The following is a 9411-nucleotide window of genomic DNA, read 5'->3' as shown; positions in this document are numbered from 1 at the left end:
GTGCCCACAGTGGAGGTGAGCTGAGTGTATCTGCTGTGGATAAAAATGCACAGGTGTGCAGGGTGTAGGTGCTAAATGTGAGTGGCAGTGAACAAAGGCGTGCAAATAAAAGTAGAGTGAAGATGTACAGGTGATAGTGAAATGCAGTGAGTGAGGGAGTGAAAAGCATGCTGTGCAAAATGGTGCCAAGATGTAGTAATATAAAATGCAGCAAGTAGTGATGTGAAATGAGTGTTATATGCAGAGTACGACCCATAATAGCAAGGGATGATGTGGAAAGACTGAAGATATGCGGTGAAATACTGTTGTGATCGTGGTAGATGGTAATGTCCATCTCTTATTCTCTTCAGTATACACCCACGACCTCATTATCAGCTCAAGGAGGAACCTCTCATCAACTTTTACAAGTACAGTGGGGCCTCGGTTGTTATCAGCCTTCATAATCTTATTGATTCTTGCCAAGGATAAACTGTAATTCTTGAAATATGTGGTATGTTCAATATCTTGGAGTTGGTTACCTCAGAACAGCTAAAGCTATTGAAGCTATCGTTGGTGCCAAAGGTAATGAGTAGCAGTGAAATGAAGTGTAAGATATTGTATGATGCATACACAGGTACATGTGAAAGTGATGATGATGCATTGTGGATAGTTATAATAGAGCAAACTGATAAATGCAGAATTTATTTACACGATATAACAATAGTGAAGCAAATTACATAAATGTAGATAAATGTAGATGTAATTAGTACAACACAAGTAACTATATAAGAAGTGCAGGAAGTGTTCACCAGAATGCAATTCTTATCTCAAATATCCAAAAAAGAAATCTGAAGGAAAACACACTTTGGTGAGCCAATAACATAAGAGGACGAGATAATTGAACTACCTCAATCTATTAGAGCAAGAACTAGCGATAATTTATACTGATGTAACTATGAGCTAGATGTGGTACTAGAGGATCAAACACTTGGCCCACAAACTGTGGAAAACATTAATCTACATTGATTGAATCACAACTAATAATGTAAATTGGTCTATGGAATAAACAATCAAATAAACTAAATGACAAATAAGTGAACAACCAAAAAAACTGTTGTGGGTGCCTGGTGGGGTTACAACAGTTCCTAGAACTGTTGTGAGTATACATGAAGCCACCATGTATAAAATACCTGATGTTTGGAAAATATACAAGACCTGTCTAAAAAAAAAAAGTTTCTGCAAACTGGAACATGGATACCACCACAGTGCTAACCCTTCATTTTATCTGGCCTTCTGGAGACCCTACTGTGCTAAGAGACGATGGACATAGAATATGTAAAACCCAGCTATGCAAACGAGGTGGTCGATCTTAACAGGTTGGGCAGATGATGATGCAACTACAGTGAATGAAGTGGTAGCAAGTGGATATCAGTGTTGTGGTTGTTAGAGTTCCCATTTGTCGAAGCTGAAGTTCAAATAGATGTTCTACTTTGAGCATTAGATTTTTTAGAATGATCTAGCTCATGACCAACAAGCGAACCTGAGAACTCTGTATTCACTCCTCCAAAAAGGCATATTCGGCTGAAGTAAGTTGTTATGTTACATCAAACTGTTGCTTCGGCAACTATTGTGAGAGTAAGTGACCCATTAGATCTAATAGCTAGGCTTCCAGTCGGTGGTGTACAGAGAGAGTGCCAGTGGTGAGGGCAGTGAGGTGAATAGTGCTACGCATGTTGTAGGTGCAGCAATGTACTGTGTATAAGTAGATGATTGAAGAATCAGGTGGATATTAATCTAACAAGGAAAATATATATGATGTGCTGATGCAAGCATAGGGAAATATGGATAATGTGTGACAGAAGGTTCAGTGATATGCTTGTAAATGAGAAAGTGTAAACAGTAAATAAACTCAATGAATATACTGAAAGTGAAGTGCAAAACACATCATAAGACTCAACTTCACTAGTGGAGTGTCAATGACAGGTAGCGCACAACTATTCCAAGTTTTCAAATCTATCATAACACGATAGACTAATGCATTATTTTTCAGCCATAGGAAAGCTCAGGGTACAACCGATATGATGTTGTTGATTGAGTAGAGGTAGAGAGTATCTTACGAGCATCACCTTCAACCATGATGCTACTGATTCTGGGCAGCACAAAAAAAAATGCTATCAGATGAAATATTCACAGGGATTTGTATTGCGAAATGTGATATGGTGTCAAAGCCTTCTATGTTCAGAAGGAAAGGACCTGAGGCAATGTCGATCCACATGCAGGTAGGTAATGCAACACCATGGGGACTTCACAAACAAGATAGGACTCACAGTGAGCACTGAGGAAGAGAATAGTAAAGAAGTAGCTCAGTAGGTCGGGACCTCCAGGCATTTTCTTGCTTCCATTGCTGATTTGCTATCAAGATCTTAGCAAGTTCCTGAGTCCCAATTGGTTGCTGGGATTGCTGCAATAGGAGGATTCAAAATTGAATGGATGCTTCAGGTCTTTTGCTCCCAGAGTTGTGATTACCCAGCTTCCACATGGTCTATTGTTGGCAAGGAGATGAGTCCAATGGATTAAACCCATTCATCTTAGTTGCTCATTTTCCAGTTGATTAGGTGGAGCTTCATCGAATAGAGGGTCAATCTAGGTCTAGAGGGCAAGGGTCAAAAGGGGGCCATAATTGAACCTTTTGTGTTGAGCTAGAATCACCCATACTTACAACAATATCCTCAAATTGTTGCCCACCAAGAGAAATTACAAAAAAAAAGGAACAAGCAGCAATGAAACAACAGATCACAGAAGAAAAAGAAGAAAGAAAAATAAAATAAAATAAAAATGATAAGCAAAGAAAAGGAGGATGAAATGAGGATCTCTAATGAAATCCCTAGATTACTTGCTATGCATCATACGGTTCATTGACGGGTGGATATTTAGTATCCATCTGCCTCATCTGAATGCCAATAGCTCGATAAAAACCAGAGGGGATTCATAAGATGATCAATTACGAGTAAGAGGGAGAGAAAAATGAACGTATGCAACAGTTCTAGAATCAATGCTATTTATAATGGGAGACTCAAAATACAAATGACGATCGAAATAATGGAGAAAAGCAAGAAATTAGGTAGGGGGAAAGCTATAAAACATATATCTAACATAAAACTAGCGGAATATCGAAAAAAAAGAAAAGAAAGAAAATGTTGGAACAATGTTCCGTTGTTGTTGCACAGGGGTGGGTTGATGTTGCACAAGCAACTCAACACCACCAGAAATGCGTTAATGGAGGTATAATAAAAGAAAAATCAACAGAAAAATTTCAAAGGAGAAAAGAGATGAAAGAGTACTTACCGAAACGTTGCAAGGGCTCTGAAGGAGAGAACTCCTCTTTCTTCGTCTCCTAGAACTCCCTTCTTGGATCAAGGAGGAGAGGAGGACAGCCGATATGAGAAAGGAGAGTGAGAGCTGATGAAATGGATGCTAATCGTGAAGGAAAAAGGGGAAGTGCGTGATATGGAGAGATAAAAAAAAATGGATGCTCGATCAATGGATGGGGGTTTCCTTTTAGAGGGAAAAAGGATGGTTCAAGAGGGGAATTTGCTGAGGATCAAAGGTGAAGAGAAGAAGAGGCTGTTGAAGATTGACGGTGGAGAGAACCCTCCTGCGATGGAGGCTTCCAGACGAAAAATATGTGGGAGAAGGGCGAGCCCATGACCGTTTGCAATTTTTTTCTTTTTTTCAAAAAGGGGGTCCATTTAAAAGAAACTTTTTTTATAAAATAGTTCAAAATTGAGGTTTTTAGCAAAAAGCTTTTTAAAACCATTTGTTTTTCTCGTAGTTTTTCCAATTTTTTTGGTTTTTTGTGTTATTTTTCCATTTTTTGTATTTTTGGAATAGAATCTAAGATTTTTACGAGGAAACAAAGATCAAACATTAATTTTTTGTGTTTTTGCAAAAATATTTACAAAAGGGATTTTTTTTTTTAAGAATTAAAAGCTATTTTGAGAAAATTTCTTCAGAAAATGGGTTTATATCCAGATTTTTTTTTTGGAAATATTTGAGGTTTACAACCTCGCACTAAGAAATATAGGGTCGTGGATCCAAGAGGATGCCGGATGAACTGCCTGAGTCATTCAAAACCATTTTGGGTATTTTCATAATTTTACTTTGAAAATTGGACAACGAGGCTTAGATTTGGATTTAAAACACTGGGTTTGGATCCGGAATTGAATTTGAGTATATCAATATGGAATTCAATCCAGAAAATCTGAAGAACGATTGAAATTCAGCTTTGGTCTTCTCAGAAAATGGAACAATGGGCAAAAAGGTCATTTTTACAAAACTTTGAAAAGTTTGGGGTGTTCACAGGATACAACATGGGTCTTTGCCTAATCGGTCTAGTCATATATCGATCATGACACCTTCACAAAGGTTATGCAAGACTGACTCAACAACGTCCATCCACTCATACATTCAAGCATCACTGAACCTAGAGCTAATGCATTGTTTCAATATTTAACCTCTTCCACCGTTGGTACGCGGGCGAAGCATTGTTAGGGCATCAACTCGATGTTCTTGGGGTTGATTATTCTATGTATTTTAGATACCCCAGAGGCCTGTTGACCCTATCCATAGTAGGGCGGTGTATTTCGATCAAGAGAACCCTACTAGGCTCATATTCGAATGCATTCTCTACTTGCAGTAATTGGGTTCAATCCTTAGATCTTAAGGATAATCACGACCTCAAAACCCATGAGTGACTGAGTCCATCGTGGACTCTATCAGGTCTAAAGTCAATACGTGTCACTCAAGGCTATACCATCACTGTCATTCCATAGTGAGCATAATTTCTGAAGGGGACGCCAGTCTTACGATTACTTGGTCAAATATTGCATGTCATTTTAGGCAGCCCGTGCCTCAGCACTATGAAGATATGTACCCAACCCCATTCAGTATGCCCTGATCACGGTCATCAATCGAGGGGGATACCCTTAACACGATCATCAACCACGGGGTATATGTGACTTTAAGTTTTATTCATATGCATGCTTAACTCTTCTCTCGGCACTACGAGCATCTCACCTCTTTCGGGTGGAAACAACACACTCTAGCTCTCAAGCCCTTACGAGTCTGGTTGTATAACAGTTCTCGATGAGCATGCATATGAATCGATCTTAACAGATCAGTCGCTCGATGTATTTTTACGCAACAAACTCATAACCTAGTCAAGGCGCAACCACTACTCTGATGCAATGGCCCTTACGAGTAAGGTGCCCTTACAGGTATCAGGGAGACGAGTCATTCTGTCATCGTTCCAACAACGGGCATTGTTGTGCCATTTAATCGGTTCTGAGAGCTCTTCTGCCAACCATTTTGCCAGCACCTCCCCTGCTCCAACGACAGGGGTGCGACGATCCTTTCAACGTTGTAGAAAGTGTTCAACGAACTGGGTAGCAACTCCTCTGTATGACGGAGTAAGCTGCTATATTCTTTTTGAGCTATTTCTAGCTTCTTCAGAAATTCCAACAACACTTCCTCTCTTTGATGGAGAAAGTGTGTGTTTCTTTTAACCAATTCAGCGACATCTCCCCTCTTTGGTGAGGAAATCGCTATGCTTAACTCGGGAATGGATGCACACCGTTGTGCTTACCCCGCATCCATCAAGGTTGATTGAAACCTTGGGCCATAGCCAAATCGTACGCAATTGACTTAGTCTTTACGAAAGAGCAATTTTGTGCAAAAGCGAAGCCTTTCCAATAGGGGCTTCATTCGTCAAGCAGAATCTTGAACGAGGAGCGGTAAGGGAATCACATCTGCGATTTGAAGTTGATCTTCATTTGAACGCTCATTTACGCGCCATATATATAATATAAGTGAAAGCTTGTGCTTTATATGGTGGCAACGTAAAGGAATGCATATACTTATTGTTCGAGGTATATAATCGAATGAAATATTTTATATATATATTTGCAGAAAATAGGTGTTTTGGCATCATTCAACGCGACAACGTAAGTAAATGCATAATCGAAAAGTGCAAAATCGAAAATGCAGAAAGCAGGGAGCCTTGGCATCATACAATGCAATGGCAAAGGTAAATTACATGCGCCATGGTGATATAAGACATGATGGCTATTTTTAGATGATATACACCAAGATCTGTATCCAATGATAGTTATGAGGCGAGCGAGTGAACACCGAAGTGTCCTAGAAGGCTCAACCAGAAACTAGGGTGAGATACCATTTTGAAGAACGCATATACTGCGCATTCGGACATATATATCTAACGATAGTTATGAGGTGTAAGACCCACTGTATTTCTGAAGAAATTTTATATGGTATATGCTTCAGTGTTGAAAAATTCTTGTTTTTACGTGAGGATTGCTCATAAATTTGGTGTATATTGCTTTCTAAGGTTCTGAATCGCATAAATTTGCTTTACGAGGCGATTTAGGGCAAACCATGAAGAATTCAACCCTGATATTTTTAGACTTGATTTTATTTAACCTGATTAAATTCACTCTAAATTTGGAACTGATCATGCATATATTTTAGGGATTTTTCATATAAAAATATGCATGATTTCATGAGAAAATGATTTAAAAACCCAATTTCATGTTAGTTTCGAGTAAATGTGCTAAAATGATTTAAAAATAGAAAATGCATGAAAAATAGTTTTATTTTACATTTTAATGCCTATTTTAGTGTTTGACATAATTGTAGTAGTTTAGTTTTTGAAAATCATAAAAAAATTAAAGTTAAAATAGACTTAGTTTGTGTTTTATAAAAAATAGTCATTTTGAGTTGTTTTGTAAATAACTTTTTGAAGAGAGGTTTTGAAATAGAATTCTTTAAAATAAGATGGACTTATGGAAAAACTTTCAAAATTATAAATACCATACGTAAGGGGAAGAGAGGCTTGTCTTCTCTTTTATGCTTTTGCCCTCTTTTCTAACCCTTCCCCTTCACCTTGTTTCTTGCCGTCTTCTTCTCCTTCTCCCTTGATCTCTCTTCTTCCTCAATCCGGTGGAGGCATCCAGCTATGATAATTGCATATAGGAGGATTCCACTTCTTTTCTAACCCTTCTAATTCGAAGAGGCTTGATTGAAATCCAGTCGGTCAGAATCATCTGGATACATTCGAACTTGTCTTCAGCCTTCAGCCGCCGGAACTTCTCTTCAGTTGCCGTGAGATTCTAGATCCGCTTCAGCCGCCGAAACTTCTCTTCAGTTGCCGTGAGATTCTAGATCTGCTTCAGCCGCCGGAACTTCTCTCCAGCTGCCGGAAACATGCATTTTTCATTCTTGAACCACCGTGAAATTCAGTTCACGGTTTAATGTTTCCGATCAATGATCGAACTCGTGAATGACTTTGAATCTATTACTGTTTGCATTGACTGAGTGTTCAAATTTTATTAAGAGATAAATTGATTTTATCAAAGATCGATCAAATGTTTGAATTGTTCTATCTGAGTGTTTAGATTCCTGAGTTCTAGTTATTCCAGCAGCTGTTTGAAAGTTCCAGTAGATATCTGTTGTTCTTTGAAATTCCAGTATTAATTTTTGAAAAAAAATATTCAATTGGATGGTTGAATCCGATGTAGATATTGAGAGGCACTGATTTTTTTTAATCAGAAAAATAATGTTTTCTGATAAAAGCAATTAGATCTCAGCAGCTTATTATAATTGATTTCAAGTGAGGGGAGTGGTTCCTGATAGCCGGTTGAAGACTGTCTTTGATTTTTGCTGCAATTTTCTGTTAATCTTTTAATACAAAGAATTGTATTAATTGTTTGATGGAGCATATTAGATGACTAAATTTGTTGATTGATTGAGTGTGGATTTGCCTAATACAAGAGATTAATTGGATGAAGATATATAGGATTTCAAGGTTGCTGAATGTTCTGTTTAAAATTGATGCATTACCCACTGAACTTGCTTAACAATGAACTTGATGTAATGTTGTTAGTTTAGTAAGCTGTTAGGTATTAGCTTAGCAGTTAGTTAGTGGTAATTTGCATTATAATTAGATGATTTAGTTACTTAGTAGTTAGATTTAATTAGCATCTTTGTAAGTTAGATGACTTTAGTATTTTGATATTAGATTTAATTATTGTTCTATTATTAGGTAATTAGTTCATTTGAAATAATTAGCATTGTTATTTAGATTTCTTGCGTAATTGCTTTTGTAATTAGCATTTAGCTAGTTTAGTATAGTTTTAGTTTCTATATTTCTCTCTTGTACTGCTCGTGTCCTTTTGACTTGTGTAGGATCGTACAGAAGAGGAGCAGAAGTGACTACATGACACACGAGATGCAAGATTAGAAGATTTTTACTTTTAAATTTAGAATTAGAATTTTAATTGGGTTTGTAAATATTGCACTTTACGCCCTCTGCGAAGGGTATTCATTTGTTGTAATAGTTAGTTGTTTTTACTCTTCTTGAACATTTTACATTTCAAATAATTCGGCAATAAAGAATAGGTTAGATTTGTGTACTTGAATACGATATATTCCCGTTCCCTGAGTTCGACCCGGTCTCATCCACTGGTGAGAATCGGTTTTTATTATTTGATGTCTGGTTTTCACATGTTTTACATTTAAAAATCTTTTCAAAATTACAACAATTTAAAAGAAGACATCAAATTTTTGGCGCCGTTGCCGGGGATCGAACCCGGGTCACCCGCGTGATAGGCGGGAATACTCACCACTATACTAGAACGACGCCAAGGGTGTAGAGTGCACACCTTGATATTTCTGTTTACGTTCTTGCACATTTTACACATCTTTTATGAAAAGTAGATTTTTAAAGAAAGAGTTTGAACTTATATGAATGTTATTTCAAATCTGATGTTTTTAGAGGATTTTTAAGCCCCACGAATTTTCTGACATAGATCTAAAAATTATGGTTGTTTATGCGGATTTCAAAGAAATGATGATAGATACATGTTAGAATTTATTTTGAATCATAAATATGAATATGCATAGTTTTATTTTTGAAAAACTAAGCAAATGAACAAAAGTGTAAAAAAAAAAAAAAAATGAGCTCAAAAGAAAAAATATAGCATGTGTTAGGTTGTTTGGATAATTCCACAATCCTTAGTAGATGGAACTTAGATGTAAGTTGAAACTTTTAATTCCATTTTCGAAAAGGAGAGTGGAAAACTTTGTGATTCTAAGTAACTGAGAACAGATACAAGTTGAAATATTTGACTCTCATGTTATAAAGGTGAATGAAGGAAGTCACTTTTATGTCTTAGTTGATATCTTTTTGTACGTATTGAAAAAAGTATAGAAGATATTGACATTGCACAAGGCATAAAAGCAGACCACACGCAAGCTATATGAGAAAAATAAGTGCGCAAAAAAAAAAACGTGAAAAAAAAAGGAGAGAAAAGAGCTTAAAAAGAAAGAAAAGTTCAATGCTTAGAAGTGTGATTG

General features: G+C 36.9%; 1 non-coding gene across 1 annotated transcript; it reads right to left on the bottom strand.

Annotated features, from left to right (window-relative positions):
• Nucleotides 1–8623: 8623 nt before the first annotated feature.
• On the bottom strand, nt 8624–8695 carry TRNAD-AUC (transfer RNA aspartic acid (anticodon AUC)). Its single transcript has one exon. It is a non-coding gene; the product is annotated as a tRNA-Asp (tRNA).
• Between the last annotated feature and the right edge of the window lie 716 nt (nt 8696–9411).

Source organism: Nuphar pumila, chromosome 7 (genome assembly GCF_984573655.1).
Source record: "Nuphar pumila chromosome 7, dmNupPumi1.hap1.1, whole genome shotgun sequence".
In the NCBI taxonomy this organism is placed as follows: domain Eukaryota; kingdom Viridiplantae; phylum Streptophyta; class Magnoliopsida; order Nymphaeales; family Nymphaeaceae; genus Nuphar; species Nuphar pumila.
The sequence above is the reverse complement of the archived record's forward strand: the minus strand, read 5'-3'. Positions and strand labels throughout refer to the sequence as shown.